The 18,244-nt window shown below is 40.0% G+C and overlaps 1 non-coding gene across 1 annotated transcript; it reads right to left on the reverse strand.

Annotated features, from left to right (window-relative positions):
* Positions 1-16,787: 16,787 nt before the first annotated feature.
* LOC120102751 (U2 spliceosomal RNA) lies at positions 16,788-16,979 on the reverse strand. Its single transcript, XR_005504342.1, has one exon. It is a non-coding gene; the product is annotated as a U2 spliceosomal RNA (small nuclear RNA).
* Between the last annotated feature and the right edge of the window lie 1,265 nt (positions 16,980-18,244).

An 18,244-nucleotide genomic window follows, 5' to 3' on the forward strand; every position in this document is an offset into this window, starting at 1 on the left:
CTTCAATTTTCCTATTTGGGCATTGCAAACACATACAGAAATGTATTTGAAAAGTATGGGACGATCTTGGAAGGGATGTAAACTTAGATCAGGCCAAATGCATTTATGTTTTACTTGAAAAACAGATATTTCATGTTTAATACACCATAGCTTAAGGAGTTAACTCCAGATCTAGGGTTTGGTTGTTTGACTGAAATAGATCAGAAGATGATCCTTTGTTGGGATATGAATACATTTTTGAAAATGTTTTCCAAACGTTCTCGGGTTGGAATCTTGGTCCCAAGAAGACTATGTTAAGTGAGTTGTCAGCCATTAAAAGACAATACCTGATGGAAGGTAACAAGGCACTGGGGGATCCACCACCATAATGGGTTAACTTTGGTCTCAAAGAGTAGGATGGTATTAACTCAAATAAATCAGTAGCCTTCCTCTACACAAAAGAGAAACAAGCCGAGAAAGAAATTAGGGAAACGACACCCTTCATAATAGACCCAAATAATATAAAGTACCTCGGTGTGACTTTAACCAAGCAAGTAAAAGATTTGTACAATAAGAACTTCAAGACTCTGAAGAAAGAAATTGAAGAAGTCCTCAGAAGATGGAAAGATCTCCCATGCTCATGGATTGGCAGGATTAATATAGTAAAAATGGCCATTTTACCAAAAGCGATATACAGATTCAATGCAATCCCCATCAAAATACCAATCCAATTCTTCAAAGAGTTAGACAGAACAATTTGCAAATTCATCTGGAATAACAAAAAACCCAGGATAGCTAAAATTATCCTCAACAATAAAAGGACTTCAGCGGGAATCTCTATCCCTGAACTCAAGCAGTATTACAGAGCAATAGTGATAAAAACTGCATGGTATTGGTACAGAGACAGACAGATAGACCAATGGAACAGAATGAATTGAAGACCCAGAAATGAACCCACTCACCTATGGGCACTTGATTTTTGACAAAGGAGCCAAAACCATCCAATGGAAAAAAGATAGCATTTTCAGCAAATGGTGCTGGTTCAACTGGAGGTCAACATGTAGAAGAATGCAGATCGATCCATGCTTATCACCCTGTACAAAGCTTAAGTCCAAGTGGATCAAGGACCTCCACATCAAACCAGATACACTCAAACTAATAGAAGAAAAACTAGGGAACCATCTGGAACACATGGGCACTGGAAAAAATTTCCTGAACAAAACACCAATGGCTTATGGTCTAAGATCAAGAATCGACAAATGGGATCTCATAAAACTGCAAAGCTTCTGTAAGGCAAAGGACACTGTGGTTAGGACAAAATGGCAACCAACAGATTGGGAAAAGATCTTTACCAATCCTACAACAGATAGAGGCCTTATATCCAAAATATACAAAGAACACAAGAAGTTAGACCACAGGGAGACAAATAACCCTATTAACAAATGGGGTTCAGAGCTAAACAAAGAATTCACAGCTGAGGAATGCCGAATGGCTGAGAAACACCTAAAGAAATGTTCAACATCTTTAGTCATAAGGGAAATGCAAATCAAAACAACCCTGAGATTTCACCTCACACCAGTGAGAATGGCTAAGATCAAAAACTCAGGTGACAGCAGATGCTGGTAAGGAAGCAGAGAAAGAGGAACACTCCTCCATTGTTGGTGGGATTGCAGACTGGTACAACCATTCTGGAAATCAGTCTGGAGGTTCCTCAGAAAATTGGACATTGAACTGCCTGAGGATCCAGCTATACCTCTCTTGGGCATATACCCAAAAGATGCCCCAACATATAAAAAAGTCACGTGCTCCACTATGTTCATCGCAGCCTTATTTATAATAGCCAGAAGCTGGAAAGAACCCAGATGCCCTTCAACAGAGGAATGGATACAGAAAATGTGGTACATCTACACAATGGAATATTACTCAGCTATCAAAAACAACGACTTTATGAAATTCATAGGCAAATGGTTGGAACTGGAAAATATCATCCTGAGTGAGCTAACCCAATCACAGAAAGACATACATGGTATGCACTCAGTGATAAGTGGCTATTAGCCCAAATGCTTGAATTACCCTAGATGCCTAGAACAAATGAAACTCAAGACGGATCATCAACCCATTCAGAGCCTGCCCCACATGTGGCTCATACATATACAGCCACCCAATTAGACAAGATGGATGAAGCAAAGAAGTGTAGACCGACAGGAGCCGGATGTAGATCGCTCCTGAGAGACACAGCCAGAATACAGCAAATACAGAGGTGAATGCCAGCAGCAAACCACTGAACTGAGAATAGGACCCCAGTTGAAGGAATCAGAGAAAGAACTGGAAGAGCTTGAAGGGGCTCGAGACCCCATATGTACAACAATGCCAAGCAACCAGAGCTTCCAGGGACTAGCCACTACCTAAAGACTATACATGGACTGACCCTGGACTCTGATCTCATAGGTAGCAATGAATATCCTAGTAAGAGCACCAGTGGAAGGGGAAGCCCTGGGTCCTGCTAAGACTGAACCCCCAGTGAACTAGACTGTTGGGGGAGGGCGGCAATGGGGGGAGGGTGGGGAGAGGAACACCTATAAGGAAGGGGAGGGGGAGGGGTATGTTTGCCCGGAAACCGGGAAAGGGAATAACACTGGAAATGTATGTGAGAAATACTCGTTAGTAAATAAAAAAAAAGAGTAGGATGAATTTTAAAGGAATCAATTCCCCCAGAATGGGTTGCTATGAGAGCCTAGCATCCCCTTAAATCTTTGCTTTCTCTTTTTCTGTGTGATTATGTAATTCAGGCGTATTCCCACCATGTGGGATTCAAACAGGTAACAGTAAAACACTTTTTCATGTCTAAAAATTTGAAGGAAGTTACTCCTTTTTATTTATAATTTATTTATTATTTATTTACCCAGCCCTAGGTATTTTGTTACAGAATCACAAAATAGACTAGGGTATCTCTTGTGAATAGACTAGAAATGCCCAACCTTCCCTTATTTAATGTAAAGGGAAAGGCTAAGGGATGTTGGAATATTACAGTGGGTTAGACATTTAACATCTACACATAGACATGAGTAGAGTTCAAAGATATATATTTTAATAATAACTTGAGAAATAGATTTGTGATAAGATCCCCAGCATTCTTGGTAAGTTGTGATTGTATAACGCTGTAGGCCAAATCTTACTGTAGGAACTGCAGCCACTCAGTTGGAAAACCTAAATACAAGAGAGTAATGGGATCCCAGGTTGACAGAAAACAAGAGGCAGCCCACACCTTTTATTTTATTATTTTATCTATTTTCACAGTCCAGATTTTGTTCCCCTCCTGGTCTACTCTCTGCCTGTTCCATATCCCACATCTCCTTCTCCCATTTCTACAAGGATGTCCCCAATCACCCCTCTAGACCTCCCCATTCCCTGGACCCTCCAGTCTCTTGAGGGTTAAGTGCATCTTCTCTGACTGAGACCAAACCCAGTAATCCTCTGCTGTATATGTGTTGGGAGGGGGCTCACATTAGCTTGTGTATACTGCCTGGTTGGTGGCCCAGTGTCTGAGAGTTCACTGGGGTCCAGGTTATTTGAAACTGCTGGGTCTCCTACAGGGTCATCCTTCTCCTCAGCTTCTTCCAGCTTCTCCCTAAGTCAACTGTAGGGGCCAGTACCTTCTTTTCATTGGTTGGGTGTAAATATCTGCATCTGACACTTTTAGGGCATCCCACAACTTATAAACAAGGTCAACACAGTTACTGTAAAATGAATAGCAAAGTCAAAGCAGCCATAATAACAATGTTGTTCAGGAAAGAATTATTCTATTAATTAGCTTATAAAAAGGTAAATTGTCCTAGAAGACAAAGAGATAACAATGACTAAATCCTCGCCTGATTGATCTGAGTAGCAAAGTCACAGAGAATAACTCAAATCATAAAAAGAGCCACAACTTGTCTATTACTTCCCAGATATGAATCAATTTCCAAATCCAGAACTTTTTGCCTGGAAGTACGGCTAAATCTCAAGGAAATATTTCAGTACATTCCCAAAATATTGTAACTAATCTTTTAATTTCAACTTTCTCCAAAAGTGCTCCACTGCCTTCTATCAGAGCAAATGTGTATTGGCAGAAGTTCTTTAAGCGACTAGCCTCTGAACACAAGTGGCTCAGTGTGCCCCTATGACACTCCAGTTATGGATGATGTGTGCTCTGAACTTTCAATCCAATCTCAGTCCAGTGGGTCACTTAAAGTGTCTTGCAGTTTCCTCCCCAATTCTGTTATGTGTTACTGGATAAACACAAGTAGCTGCTCAAAGAACTCTCAGTTTGATGTCCCAGGTCAGGGTTATTTGCTGAGAAAGGCCACAGGAAGTTGTCAGCCCTGACCTGGACATTAGTAACCAAAAGTAATGCAGTATCTCTGTAGGGCTTGCAAATATGATTCTACCACAAAGGCTTGAAAGATGTCGGTCACCACCTCCCTACTATTAACTCTCCTACCTGTCTTGTATGGATGACGGGTGGAACTTGAATAACAATGGTAGATTATTTAACAAGCACAAGCAGATATGGACTTCAATAGAAGCCACCACACTGATGGAGTTGACTCTTTTAACTCGGTCCTCTCGTAATTGGGTATGTAGCTCTATATTGTTCTTGCAGATTCTCCAGTGCTGTATGTTAAGGATAATCAACAATAGTTTGATTTCAGCTGGCAAGACTGGTGTCTTAGTTTGTGTTTCTATTACTGTGATGTAACATTCTGACCAAAAGCTTGTAGTCCGTCAGTCATGGAAGTCAGAGTAGGAACTCAGACAGTGCTGGGACTTGGAAACCGTAACCAACGCAGAAACCATGTAAGAATGCTGTTTGTGGCTTGCTACCCATGGCTTGCTCAGTCTACTTTCATGTACACTCAGGACAGTGTGTCTAGGTCTTCTCTCATCAATCACTAATCAAGAAAATGCAATATTAACTTGCCTACAAGCAAGCATTGTGGTGTTTTTTTCTCTATTGAGAGCCCCGCTTCTTAAATGTTTCCAACTTGTATCATAAAACTATACAGCATGGCTGAAATTACACCTTAATCATCTACATTAGGTATATCAGTTCTCCAGCCTTGTATCATAACCTGGTTCACAGGGATCTTGATCACATTTCCCTTCCACTGGTCCATTAAACTAATGACATTATGCTGGTTGCACCTGGTAAGCAAGAAGTAGTAATTAATCTGTTTGTATTGATATGGGATTTATGTACTAAAAGGCAGGATAAATTTCACTAATATCCAGAGGTCAAATATGATAGGGCATGTTGAAAAATTCTGTCAAAGATAAAGTGTATGTTGTACAAGTTTGCCACTATATTCAAGAACTACAGCACATAGTAGAGATATTTGGTTGTGAGGCAACATATTACTCACTTGTATGGATTACTTCAGTTTATTTCCTAAGTGGCCTGAGAAGGTTCTAGTATTCAGTAGAGTCCAAAGTAAGAGAAGGTCTTGTAATGCATCCAGTCTGTTGTGCAAACTGCCCTAGCATTGGACTCAACAGTTCTGATAGTGGTACTAGAAATATCTAGGGTTGCTGCTTTTACCCTTCTGTAGACATTCTTGGATGAATTATAGTGACAGCATTAAGTGTTCGTGAGCAAATCCCCTCCATCATTCATAGGAAACAGTTCCCTTTCAATGCTCAATTCGTAGCCTGTTTCTGATTCTTAGGACAAAGAGAACTGAATGGCTAAGTTACCATGAAATTTATGCTACTCATCATGAAGGACTCTCATTCCAATTTAAAAATATAGCCACACATGGTAACTGCATTATAAAATTCAAGTGGTGCATGTGCACTGGACGCAGGGGCCCAAAGGCACATGTTACAGGATAACATACAGTCCAAATGCTCATGATCCCCAATCCCATATATTCTCCTCTTTCCTACATTACCTGTGGGATTATAGAAAGTTCTTTATGATAAACTGATGGAGGAAGAAGAACTTGAGTCTTGTTTACAGATGTTTCTATATGATATGCTGGTTCCACTCAAAGGTGGACATCTATAACACTTCAGACTCTCCTACTGCAACTCCTAAGCACTGAAATCCGTTAAGAAACCATAATTTCACAAAAAATATTTTATGTGTATTTTACTTATAGGAAAGATAGGTATATGTGTAATTATTACTGATCTGTTTTCCAGAGCAAACACTGGATGGTCTAGGAATGAGATGAACATGATTGAAATATTAATGATGAAAAAACTTGGAGAGGTCTATAAAGAGATCTTTTGAAATTTTCTATTTGTTTAACTTTTTAAAAATCATATGTTACTGTGTGTACATATGTGCTTAGGCCTGAGGAATTGCATAAGCCTGAGCTATTAGTTGCTAAGAAAGAAGCTTAGAAGTGAGATCTATTAATGTAAAGCAAACATAAAAGCTGAAAAATGAAATTCCTCCTATAAATTTTCACTGGATCCTGACCTTAGCAGGGATCATGGTAGTAGCAAGTGGTTATAATGACCTGTTCTGTGGGTATTAGCTGAGTCTTCCTTCTGTACTCCTACCACTGCCTAATAGATTCATGAAAAAAAGGAGTCCACAGATGTGTGGTGGAGATGAGATATGGGTTCAGCACTCATTCTTGGGTGCCCAGTTTGCCAGCAGCTGCAGAGACCAAGACTAAGCCCTCAATACAATGCGGTTTCTTTACCACCAGTACAATGGATGGCCTCATTGTGAAAGGGTCTGTGTTTTATCTTTATGAAGAAACTTACTCTAGATACATATTTGCCTTCTTCTGCCTAAATTATCTTATGTTGGCCTACAAAATACTATATATACTTGTGGTGATTACTTTTGCATTGCTTTGACAAAATAATGGGCAGAAATGACTTACAAGAAGGATTTAATTTGGCTTATGCTTTGAAAGGATCTAGTTCATGGTCATGTGATTTGTGCACTTGGGCATAACATTATAGCAGTAGGAATGTGTGTCCTAAGACATCTGCTCACATCACAGCTCACCAGGAAGTATAAAACAAGACAGGAAATGGCAGGGATAACATTCCTATGGACTTACTTTCAGTAATCTACCAGGACTCTCCTATAATGGTGTGCAGAACTTTCCAATGTAGTACCACGAGCTGGCGATCAAGCATTCTGATCAGAAGTCTATGGTGATGTTTTACCTTTAAATCGTAACAATACCATCATTATTGTTCCACCCTGTTGCTTCTGATCCAGAAAAACATGTCATAGTAAAAGAACTGTAGCTAGAGAACCATGTTTCAAAATTTCCTCGTCTTCCCATGTTCTCCATCTTCCTGAAGCTGCTTGCATAATAGAAGAGTGGGGTGATCTTGGGAGTGACTCACAATGCTGAAACAAAGTTCTCCAAAAATCACATTCTGAATTATCACTCCAGATTCAGTGCCATCTCTTCCACAGCTGGCATTCATGGGTGCTGAGTCAGGACGAAACGGAGGTAGCACCACTTGACATCACCTCAACACACACTGGAGCAGATCTACTCTCTGTTCCTGTGATTCATGCTCTACGGGCCTACAGGTCTTCATTCCATAAGGCAGCATGTTTCTGCCATGAGACACAAAGATGAGTCCATACAACTGGGAGTCAGGTGCTGGGATACTTTTGACTTTTTGACTCTTGCTTCTGTGCAATCAAGCCAAAAAGAGTTACAGTGTGCTGTGTTTGATCTGGATTATCCAAGGAAATTGAAAGAGATCCTTAGTCTGTGGGTGTCTCACTACAGTCACACATTACTTCATGATAGGGACTCTCATCTTGTAGTATAGTATAATATTGTATCTCATGTAGCATACTTCCATAGGCTTACATCATACATGTGTGTCACAGGATCAAGCTTGACGTGATCTCAGATGCAGTTTGCCAAATGAGACTTCTGCTAGCATAACACGGCTACTGGTTCTTATAAAACTGAAGCAATTCCTTTTAAAAAAATAATGAAAAATATACAGTATGGTAAGTCAGCAGCATAGACCATAGTATTACTATCAAATATCAGGTATTGGACTTTGACTGCTGTTAAATTAATTTCCAGTCTGTCATGCCCGTTCACACGGGAATCTCCCTCTCTACAAGAGTCATGGTTATGATAGACTTGCCATGGTTCAGATATCACCCCATATATACAAACTTCTAGCTCTATTATAATCTAATGAGACTACAGTCCTATGTACCATTGAAGAGAGTATCATATGATGCATTTCATTGTATTGTCATACTTTGTGTTTAAAGTCACCAGAAAATGACAATACCCAATTTAGGCAGAGCTGCTAAAAGTTCAGAATATTGTTCCTGGGTATGTCTACAGGAGTGCTTCTGGTCCTTTTTCCTCATGAGACAGGCATGATACAACTTGTTGGGGTTCAAATGAAGGGAGCTTGAACATTTGTCTGTCTTGTACTCACACCGTGTTGTCTATGGCCCTTAGATTTGCACTGAAGTGTACCATCAGTTTTACTGGCACTTACGATACAGATTGTCAGTTGTGAGACCTCTGGCCCACGATGATCCTATGACACAATACACTCTTCATGTGTTGTGGGGGCTTATATGACACCAAGTGGATAAACAATTTCAGTCCTCTCTTAATCACATGAGACTACACGCAATCCTACATGATATTCTTAGTAATCCTTTGTACTTTATGAGTCTGTGCCCTGTAATTCAGATGGATGAAAAACTACAATACCCAGTAGAGTGTGGGCCTGTGTGTTCTTTTCTCCATTCTGTTGCTCTGGTTTTTTTCTCTATAAAATCCTGCCTAGTACATTGACTGAGTGAATGAATGAGTGAATGAGCATTTGGAATCACTTTAAAGATAATATATTCTAGTTAATGCATTCCTTATAATACTGAGATTTATTAGAAAACTATTCACACCAAAAATTTAAAGATATATTCAAAATTATAAGAATTTGTTTTGTTAAACAAATTGTCTTCTCTTTGTCTATTTTTCTTTTCTTTTCTTTTGAAAAATATATTTATTATTATCTTTTTATTTAATCTTTTTTTTACAGTCCAGACTTTATCGCTCTCCCTGTCCACTCTCTGACTATTACATATCCTATACCACCTCCTAATTCTTTGGGTCCTCCAGTCTCTTGAGGGTTAGGTGCATCTTCTATAACTGAACACAAACCTGGTAGTCCTCTACTGTATATGTGTTGGGGGCCTCACATAAGCTGTTGTATGCTATGTGATTGGTGATCCAGTGTCTGAGAGATCTTGGGGGTCCAGGTTAGCTGAGACTGCTGGTCATCTTATAGGGTTGCCTTCCTCCTCAGCTCCTTCCAGCTTTTCCCTAATTCAACCACAGGGGTCAGCACCTTCTGTCCATTGGTTGGGTGTAAATATCTGTATCTGACTCTTTCAGCTGCTTGTTGGATGTTTTGGAGAGCAATCATGCTAGGCCCCCGTCTGTAAGCACACCATAGCATCAGTAATAGTGTCAGGTCTTGGAGCCTCCCCTTGAGCTAGATTCCAATTTGGGCCTCTTGCTATACATTGTCTTCTTAGCTTTCATTTAACAAATATTTATTGAGGACCACTGTGCATAAGGCTTTCCAGCAGGCAGAGAGAAAAACCTGAATATCCACATCTTCTGTGTCTTTTACATTAATGGGTAAATAGGTAAACAGAATAAATATTCAGAATGTGGTATGTTTTGGATTATGTGTTGGGAAATAAAATCTTTTTTTAGATATAACGGCAAGAGAAAACTTCAATAAAGGCACAAACAAAGATTGAAGAAATGTAGGGTCTCTGCTTAGGATCAGGAACAGAACCCGAAGAGAGCTCCAGCAACACTGCATGGTAGTACAGCAGTAGTGCATGGTGATATTGCAGGGATAATACATGACAATGATGCTGATGCTGATCTTGGTCGTGGTGGTGTTGTTGTTGTAGTGGTAGAGCCAGGTATTGAATACTGAGCCTGTAGAATATTTAGATTAGTCAGATAGTGTACCATCTGGAGATTCTGAGGAGAACTATGGCATAGGATGACTCAGATTTCCCCAAAACTCAGTCAATTGAGTATATACAGAAAGGCCAATAGAAGAAGCAGAAGTCAATTACATATTTATTGGAAACTTAAGTGAAAGATGATAATGGTTTAGAGAAGGCAATGAACTTTTGAGAAGTTGTTAGCTATTCTATGTAATGTGAGGATGATGATTTTTGCTGACACATTGCACACATATCATAAAAGAAGAATGAAGCTGCCTTTGGCTAGGATGGGGAAGACCACTGTATATATAGAAGAATTCTGAAAGGACTTCTAGAAGCCTTCTCAAAGAACTAGATTTTTTTTTTATTAACTTGAGTATTTCTTATATACATTTCAAGTGTTATTCCCTTTCCCGGTTTCCGGGCAAACATCCCCCTCCCCCCTCCCTTTCCTTATGGGTGTTCCCCTCCCAACCCTCCCCCCATTGCCGCCCTCCCCCCATAGTCTAGTTCACTGGGGGTTCAGTCTTAGCAGGACCCAGGGCTTCCCCTTCCACTGGTGCTCTTACTAGGATATTCATTGCTACCTATGAGGTCAGAGTCCAGGGTCAGTCCATGTATAGTCTTTAGGTAGTGGCTTAGTCCCTGGAAGCTCTGGTTGCTTGACATTGTTGTACTTTTGGGGTCTCGAGCCCCTTCAAGCTCTTCCAGTTCTTTCTCTGATTCCTTCAACGGGGCCTATTCTCAGTTCAGTGGTTTGCTGCTGGCATTCGCCTCTGTATTTGCTGTATTCTGGCTGTGTCTCTCAGGAGCGATCTACATCCGGTTCCTGTAGGCCTGCACTTCTTTGCTTCGTCCATCTTCTCTAATTGGGTGGCTGTATATGTATGGGTCATATGTGGGGCAGGCTCTGAATGGGTGAAAGAACTAGATTTTTATTTAAGTTTATAAATACTTTTGTCTGAATATATGTTGTGCACCACAAGTGTGCCTATGGGTTATTATAGCCTCTGAAACTGGAGTCATGGATGGTTGTGGGCTCCCATGTCAGTGTTGAGAACCAAACCCCTGTCCTCTGCAACAACAAGTGCTCATAACCGCAGAGCCATCTTTCTAGTTCCTCTGACAGTCATTATATATTAACTTTGAGGTATTTTAACACAGGAGGAAATGCAAGTGATTGTAAGTCAGACATGAAGGCATTTCAGGCTGAAGAAATAAACTTGAGTGCCATCAACATTCAAGTAGTACTGACATTCTGAGCCTACATGGGCTCATCAGAGAGCTAAGGTGTGTGTGTGTATGTGTGTGTGTTACATTATAGATGCAGAGCTATATAGAATGGGATAAATATTAAATCCACAGATTGACCTTCATGCGATTGTGGGATTGGAGGATGGATATGGAAGTTTGACACCACTCCTCTACCTACAGTGGGCTTGAAGCTACTGATGATCACAAAATCGATAGTTAGGACTCCAGCAGATCCTGTGCACCTCCGTCTTTCTCGTGTCACCTCCAACTTCAATGATAAAAGTAATGTTTGCAGATGGCCATGGTATGCCTCACACAGTGGCACTTACTCAAAACACAGGATAAAGAATGCCTTTTCTCTCACTGAGGCCAGACCAGGCAGTCGTCTGCCGTATCAGTGTCCGAACTTCAGACCAGCTCCTGTATTTGGGGGCTCAGTGTCTGAGTGGCACCTGCCTTTGATGCTAGTGCTTGGGAGACAGAAGACTCCTCTTCTGGCTACATCAAGAAGGGAAAACCATCCCCAGGAATGTGTCCTGTTTTATCGATGTAGTAGAAAGCCTCTGAAGTGAAGAATTTGCCAAACTAAAAGGAGGACCAAGAGTTAGCTGCTCAGACTGTTGTCCTGTGCACCTCTGGGTTGTGATTTCCGGGAATGTCCTTTGCCTTGCACTTTACACTGCCTTCAAACTATTTTCATGACCATCTCATTTTTAGAAATTATTTCTAAAGATTGAATCTTTGAAAGGTTCATACCATGCAAAAGGGGTTTTAGTTTGTCTTTGGTTTCTGTTTGTTTGTTTGTGTTTTCTTAAGACAGGTTCTCACTATGTAGACTTGGCTGGTATGGAAGTCACTCTATGGACCTTGAACTTAGAACTCAGATCATCTTGCCTCAGTGTCCTGAGTCCTGGGATTAAAGGCATGTGCCACTATGCCTAGCTTTCCTACAATTTGTTTTGATCATATTAATATTCCCAATTCTTCTAAAATTCACAACCACTCTTTCCTACCCACCTAAGTATCTGTCATTTTTGTTTGTTTTAATCCTTTATGACTAATTCGGACTACTCAAATTTTTTGGGTGTGGTCTTTACTAGAGAGTGATTGATTTAAGAGGAGGTACAATTTTAGAGAAGAATGTCTCTTCCTCATCCAGTAGCTAACAATTGTCAGTATCCGTACTGCTTCGAGTAGGATTTTCTTCCCAACTCCTGTCTCCTTACAATGATTTAGTTGGTGTGGGCTTGCACAGGTTTGTGCCTGCTGCTCTGGCAGCTCTGAGTTTGCATGTGCAGCTGCCCTGCGGTCCAGAAGACAATATTTCCTCACAGTCATTCACCACCTCAGACCCTTCCACCCATTCCCCTCCCTCTTCCTCAATGATCCTTGTTCCTGTGGAAAAGGTCGCAATGCATATGTTCCCTTTAGGGCTAAGCATTCTTCAGGCCTGTTGGGGAAAACGTGTGTGTTTTCTATCCCTTGTACTGCACCTATTCAGTGTATCAAATAACAACTTTGTTGGATTGCTAGAGTCCCTTCAGGTTTTCCTTTGCTAACATTCTAAATGAAAATGAAGATGCTTTATGGATATTAACCAACACAGCAGCTATTAGAGAGCAATACAATGAATAGATTGAAGGAATTCTTATGAGTTTACATCACTTGACTGGGTTGTTCCACAGAGAACTGCAGTTCTCATTTTTAAGTCAATCCAGAAAGAGAAGACAACTTAGAAAGATTAACACATACAAAAGAATACAGATAGTTTAAAGGAAAATTTAAAAAAAGGAAAATAAAGTCTTTAAGATAAAAATGAATAATAATACACTGCTATTATCACATGTTGTGAATAAAAGACTGAATCTATATAATAAAATAACTCCTAGGCCCAAATACAGTGTTTCGGGTATATAATGACGAGCAGGTCTTTTAGGACCCCATCTTTGGTTTATAGTCCAGTGCTGTATCTGGGCATTCCTGAAGGAGATTGGTAGAGCTGTGTGATAACCTCTAAGGACCCTCAGTTTTGCATATTCATCCTCACTTTAATGTAGATAGAGCCTGTGCATATAATTTTGCTCAGGTGATTAGTAATATTATATGCACAGTCAAGCGAAGATGACAAGATTTTCTCAATCCCCCTAATATAATCACAGAGCTCCTTTAAAGGCATATTTTTCAAGTTTGTGGAATTAGAGGACGTTAAAGATGTAAGTTGCAGAGATTTGAAGCTTTTCTTGCCAGCTAAAGAGCCACATACTCAGGAAACAAAGGTCTTGGTCTCAGAAACACAAGGAGCAGGATCCTGCCAGCGAGAACGAATTTGGATGTGGCTGTGCATCTCAGTGGCTCAGTATGAGAAAGAAACTTTGCTTTCAGGTGTGGGATGGTGCACAGAGATTTCCAGCTTTGGGAACTGTGATCCAGGCAGCTGGTGTCACGTTAGAACACTCGGCACATTTGTGGGAGTTTGTTACACAGAGTAGGAATCTAATGCAGCTTATTCCTACTTCATGTGTCCGACTAGAGGGCAGGGATAGGACACCAAGGCTCTTTCTCCCAGTTGGCTGGTGAATCAGCACATATGGCACCTCTCAGATGGTGCTGAACACTGGGGACATCAGGACTTCTCCTTTGTCACAGTAGGAAGTTTACAGCCTAAGAGCAGGTGTCCCAAGAGCATCGTAATAAAGTGGACAGCGATGACAGAGCTAGGGAAATCACGCACCATTTTCACCAATGATGAGGTCTTCACAAAAGTCCACTAATGTCAAGTGGAGGAGACCTAAGTCCTAGCACTTACTCCCAGGACATTGTCAGAAGAACATGATAGAAGGGATGGGTGGCAGGTGTATTTGAATCATGTGATTCAGTGACAAACTCCTATCCTAAGATTTTATTTTTATTCTTTGAATTTTGTATATGCCAGGGCACATGTGTATGGCTGTGTGCATCCGAGTGCAGGTACTAACAGGGGCTAGAAGATGGCACTCAACCCCCAGGAACTGGATTATGTATTGGCAGTTTTGAGCTGCGTGACATAGGCCCTGGTAACCCAGTTCTGGTCCTCTGTAAGAACAGCATGCACTCTTAACAGCTGAACTCTTTCTCCAGCCCTAATCTTGTTTTAGTAATGTTAGTGTTTAGAGGAAAAGTTGGAAGCAATGTACTTGAAGGAAGGCCTTGTTGCACCCCAATGGCAGGTTAGGGGTATCAAGATGTTTATAGGGATATCAGTGTGTTTGAATGTAAAATATAAATCCACCTGATAAACTCGATAATAGCTAATGCCAAGAATGTTGAAATTAACATCTAACCTTTAAATTTAACCTGAATTTCTAGAAACACTCATACATTAAAAATGGAGATTAAATTTTTGAATATAAACATTCTATTGTAACATTGGTTCATATTTTGATCAGCAATTTGAGACATATACCTTATTGCTATCTTTGAACACTTGTTCAATGTGTGTAACATAAGCAGTTACATCTCCTGAGCTGTGCATTTGGATTGTCAGGTATGGAAAAGCTAAGAACCTAGAATATTCCTGTTCTTTTAGATATGAAAGGGAGGAAAAGTTTTTATCGCAAGGTTTAAGATCTGATTTGGCTTATATTTCTCCAGGGATATACTTGTTTTTGATCTTAGAAAATGGATTTTATTACAGAGAATGCTATCAGATAAATGTAAAGCAGTGCCATTTATGCTCCCTCAGCAGATTTATACTTTTGTTCTTTTGTATCTGAATGGTTAGGAAATAACTGACGCTCATTAGAGAGTCAACCAGACCTAAGGAAAACACACTGTTCATAAAGGCCAAAGTTTTAATGAAACACTGTATAGGTTTGGAAAATTAAAATGGCTTAAATTTGATATGATTTTATAAACTAAATTCTACAATATGTTTTCTATAAATGACAAAAGCTATGAAATGCGTTTTCACGTTTTAATTACAATTCACATGTCTGTGGCTCCTGCTGTGATGTTTTGTTCAGAAGAAATCTCATTTGTGAGGCTGCCAGTATAGAAGCTGACAGATGGTAAAACCAGTTTCCAGCTTCTCAGAATACTGGTTTAATGTGGCTTAGACTAGTTTATTAGTGTTGTTTGCTTATTATATATTCAAGGAGTACAAATACATTCTCATTGCTGTTTTATTCTTCTTCTTGCTATAGTTATATCTATACATATGTTTAGGTTACTTTCAAATTTATCAGGATACTGTTCTTATGGATGATTTAGGTGATGCTTGTCAGTGTGTCTAGGACTATATAGACTAGAAAGCTCAAAGTCCAGTTTCTTGGACACAGATTAACAAAGTAACTCACTAATTTGGTAATTTTTTTTAAAAAATATTGTCATCAAATAAACTAAATTAATCAAACATGATAATTACCTCTTCCTCTCTCTTCCTCTCTCTCTTCCCTTTTCTCTGACTTTTCACCATACCAGAATTCACACAGCAATAGTTAAGACAACTATGCTTAGGAAAAAAAATACTCTTTTCCACTGTCCTTATTATCTGCTTGATTATCCCAATTAACTTCCACATTAATATTACAATTCTGGTGCTTGCTGGATGGCAGTCGAGTCAATTGTGTGCTTCATCCATTTAAGTCTTGATCCAATTTCTCTTCCAGTCCTGCTGAGCATGACTTGCTTATTGCTGTCCTCAGGTACCCACAGGCAGCTTTCATGGGACAGCAGTCATCACAAAGAAAAACACCTGGGAAAGATTGAAAAAAAGGAGAAAAAAAAAGAGATGCAAAATTATTTAAACGTCTGTGTGGGGTCCGTCTGTGTGCATGTGGAGGCCAGAGGTTAACACCAGGTGTCTTCCTCATTCACCTTTCAGCACATTTTTTTTTTGAAGTGGGCTCCCTCATTGAATCAGAGCTCAAAGATTTCCCTAGACAGGCTGGCCAGCAAAGCCTAGGATCCTTTTGTCTTCCCCACTTCAGCAGCAAGCTTACAGGTGTGCAGTGCTGCCCAGGCCTGGCTTTTATGGGGATGCTGGGGATCAGACACAGGCTCTCAAGCCAGGTACTAAGCATTTGGCTACTCACCCATATCACCAGTTCTTCATCTACATTGTTTTGTAAGTACACTAAAGTTGATTCAGTCTCTAAATTATTTTATAACTAGTTACGGGGCATGAAAGAAAGAAAATAAGACTCTATTATCTTTCCTGAACCCTACTTGTAGGTTTTAGGGGTGCTACTTAGGGATGTCTAATTTGGCTCATTGCTGTGGTGGGAATGCAGTGCACATAAGGGGCACATATGTAGCTGGCAACCTAATTTTTCTGCTTTCATCAAATGCTGCAATGCCAAATCTTCATTCAACATGCCAGTTAGATACACTTGGGAGCCTAACAGCAGCACGCGCATAAGAGATGAAAACGAACAAACTGGAAAGAGTCATTAGCTTTCTGTTTTTCTAACACAACAAAAATTATAGCATCGAATGCGTTGCAACTGGGAAATTCCACTTGAAAGATGAAGCAATCTTCAAAGAGAATCATTCATGTACCAACTTCCTCAAGTGCCCATTAGAATTCATAAATGAGGTTTCTAGCATACAGCTTTTTCTTTTCTGCAATACCAGGTCGATGCGTGGAGTGGACGGAGCAAGCTCCTATTCCAACTCCTAGTTCCAAAAATCCATTTAATATATTGTCCTCGGATAGAGGACGTATCAGATATTAAACTGATAAGAACAGATACTACACTTGATCTTAGCCAAAAGGCCGAGAAGCGATGCTTTTTCTTTTCTTTCAAGAAAAACAAAAAAAAAAATAATGAAAATGAGTCAACTTTTCAGAAGTGTGCTTTAGGACACATATTCCATATGTCTTTTAGTACAGTGCACATGTATTCAAATCTTTATTTGGGAAAAATTCATAGTGTAAGAAAATGTGAGCTTTAATGTGTTCATGAAGAAGGCAACTGACAGATTGCCATGGTTCTCCCTAATTATGAATGCAATCTGTGAGTGTGAAAACTGCAGTCAGCTGTGGTTACCAAAATGCCCTTGGAATGTGTCCTATAATTTTGAAGTGTGCACTATAGAGTAATAATTGCTACCAGTCATAATGAAATAAACAGAACCAAGTCAAGTTAATGGTCAGAACTTGGTCAATATCAAGCACTGTCCTTCAAAAATGAACAGAACTTTTAAAAAATGTCTATTTACAGCTTGTAACTCACCAGCTGAAAATGTTTAGAAATAACTTCTCTACAAAACTGTCCTTTGCAATAACCACAGATTTCTCCTACTGAAGACTGTGGTGTAAACTTTCCTAACTTTTCCCTCTATGGCTTCGAGTATTTTCAGATTTTTAAAGTCCCCGCCCATTCCTAAAAGTGATCAGGTTGTAAAGCTCTCTTACTTATACTGTGAAAGAAAAGAGATCTGGCACACCAGAGTGTCTTAGGGCACCTAGAGCTCTGAAGAAATGTGTGAGATGTAGCTTTGGACGGACACTAAGGAGAGTGAACATCCTGGCTGTGTCCTTTCTTTATTGGCCTCTCGACATGTCCAAACCGTTCTTAACGGACTCACTCCATGAGACATGGAGGGTTGGGTATAGGAACATTCATTCAAGAAGTAAACTAAAAGCCTTGAGTCTGGGGAGATGGCTAAGTGACTTGTGTTGCTTGTGCAAGTCTGAAGACCTGGACTGACCTGGGGGGGGTCCCTGGAGACCCCCTAAATGACTGTGATAACTTACATGTATAATCCTGGACCCTTCACTACAGGGAATCCCTTGAAGCTTCTATCTGCTGTAGCCGGAGTACCTAGAACTGAAGGCATTATGTTCCAACAAGGTGGGCAGAGAGGACCCACAGAGAGGTATGGAAAACGCATATCTGCAGCCCCACATATGAACACAGACATCACAAACACATATACACCCTCACATTGTATGTTAATGAATGTTTAATATGCATTTGCCATAAACCATACAAGGAAAAAAAATGCAGCATCAACTTTCCTATCACCTCCCTTCTGAGTGTCTTGTTT

Source organism: Rattus norvegicus, chromosome 4, assembly GCF_036323735.1.
Source record: "Rattus norvegicus strain BN/NHsdMcwi chromosome 4, GRCr8, whole genome shotgun sequence".
NCBI classification, from domain to species: Eukaryota; Metazoa; Chordata; class Mammalia; order Rodentia; family Muridae; genus Rattus; species Rattus norvegicus.